General features: G+C 44.2%; 1 protein-coding gene across 1 annotated transcript in view; it reads left to right on the forward strand.

The window, feature by feature from the left end:
- Positions 1-2,291, forward strand: part of LOC107100969 (NACHT, LRR and PYD domains-containing protein 12-like) — a 60,890-nt gene that overhangs the window by 4,562 nt on the left and 54,037 nt on the right. The window lies entirely within an intron of this gene.

Consider the following 2,291-nt stretch of genomic DNA (forward strand, 5'->3'; position numbering starts at 1 on the left):
AACTAGTTCATTTTTTGGTTTTGAATTATGAACTATGAACTGAACTAGTTCATTTTAAAATGTGTGAACTGAACTTTGAACTAGTTCACGTAGAAAGAGAACTTTCCCAACACTGACCAGGACTAGTATTGTATGACCCGAATTCAGAGACGTGTGTTAGCAGATGCGTCATATGGACTCAGTACACGGTTCTTACTCTATTTCCCATGTGTCTGGCAAAAATATTGCTACAGCTGATGTTTTGTCCAGAGCTCCAGGGGACTGCAAGAAGACGAGATAAACTTGTATGTTGGCTGAGTCATTGCATGTTTAGCTGCCACGTAATCAGGAGTGAGGGAAATCCAAAGACATCAGGATGACGAGATCATATCCAAACAGCTGAAAAAATTCTGTTTGGAAGGATGGCCAGATAAATAGGCGTTTGAGAAAGAGATACATGCTTTTTTGCCATTTTCTGCCATTTTCTATCTGCCTGCCTGCTCTGCCTGTCATGATGGGTCTCTATGATCAAACCCACATGCAGAACACCACACGAAGCAGGGTAAAAGTTTAACAGTTTATTAAAGGAAAGCACACACAGAGTAAATAGTGCACTGGTTCTGGTACTGGACTTGGTTTCACAGAGTAATCTGCAGAGAGGGATAGTTTGGTTAGCCAGGTAGCAGCGATAACTTGGCAGAGTTTAGATCTTGGTTTGTACCTGATGAGATTCAGACTGTTCAGTGGAGAAGAGGAACCGGTTGGGTCCAGAGACTGTGGTTCCAGCAGAGAGTTCAGCAGCGACAGAGCTTAGCTCCAGGCTTGCGAGATTCAGACCTTGAGTTGTTCTCCTAGTTCTCTCCTGAGAACTAGCTGGGAGATTCAGACTGAGGATCTTCAGGTTTGGCTTCTTTGGGCAGTCAGGCAGGTTTCCAAACATAAGCTCCTCCAGAGCTAGTGAGTTCAGTCGGGTTTTCCAAAACTGGTCAACAGTCCGGCGCTGAAGACAGGTCTGGCTGCTGCTATGTTGGAGGTCTCCTGATGTGCTGATGATCCTCAGGTGTGCAGGAGGCTCCAGCTCAGGAGACCCATAGCGCTCTCTGCTGGAGACAGGTGGCAGATCTCCAGATCCCAACAGAAAGTGCATTCTATCTAAGCTACACGAGGTTAACTGGGATTGACTAAATGTAGAAAAACTGCCAAACATTCAGTGTGGTGGCCAAGTCTCAGCAGTGGGCTGATTGAGTTGTTGGATACCTGTGACACATGCTGTTGGGAAAAATGTAAACACAAAGTGTCATATTTTGAACGTGTGACTCTGAATAGGCGAGCGCAGGTAGGAGGGCTGATAGATGGATCTGGGGTTCTTCTCTGGAATGAGAACGTTTCAGGTGTCTCTCAGATTCTGATCCAAGGCGTGGGTTTCAAGGTCTTTAGGGAGACCTGGCTTTCTGGAAGAAAATCACAAGGACGAGGTTACAGTCAGGTCCATAAATATTGGGACATCAACACAACTCTAATATTTTTGGCTCTATACACCACCACAATGGATTTGAAATGAAACAAACAAGATGTGCTTTATCTACAGGCTTTCAGCTTTATTTTGAGGGTATTTACATCCAAATCAGATGAACGGTGTAGGAATTACAACAGTGTGTATATGTGCCTGCCACTTTTTAAGGGACCAAAAGTAATGGGACAATCTGCTGCTCAGCTATTCCATGGCCAGGTGTGTGTTATTCCCTCATTATCCCATTTACAAGGAGCAGATAAAAGGTGCAGAGTTCATTTCAAGTCTGCTATTTGCATTTGGAATCTGACTGTCAACTCTCAATATGAGATCTAAAGAACTGTCGCTATCAGTGAAGCAAGCCATCATTAGGCTGAAAAATCAAAACAAACCCATCAGAGAGATAGCTAAAACATTAGGTGTGGCCAAATCAAGTGTTTGGAACATTCTTAAGAAGATAGAACGCACCGGTTAGCTCAGCAACACCAAAAGACCCGGAAGACCACGGAAAACCACTGTGGTGGATGACTGAAGAATTCTTTCCCTGGTGAGAAAAAAACACCCTTCACAACAGTTGGCCAGATCAAGAACACTCGCCAGGAGGTAGGTGTATGTGTGTCAAAGTCAACAATCAAGTGAATACAGAGGGTTTACCACAAGATGTAAACCATTGGTGAGCCTCAAAAACCGGAAGGCCAGATTAGAGTTTGCCAAACAACATCTAAAAAAGCCTTTACAGTTCTGGAACAACATCCTTTGGACGGATGACACCAAGATCAACTTGTGGAGAGTGTGGAGAAGG

Source organism: Cyprinodon variegatus, unplaced genomic scaffold (genome assembly GCF_000732505.1).
Source record: "Cyprinodon variegatus isolate N-32 unplaced genomic scaffold, C_variegatus-1.0 Scaffold1037, whole genome shotgun sequence".
NCBI classification, from domain to species: Eukaryota; Metazoa; Chordata; class Actinopteri; order Cyprinodontiformes; family Cyprinodontidae; genus Cyprinodon; species Cyprinodon variegatus.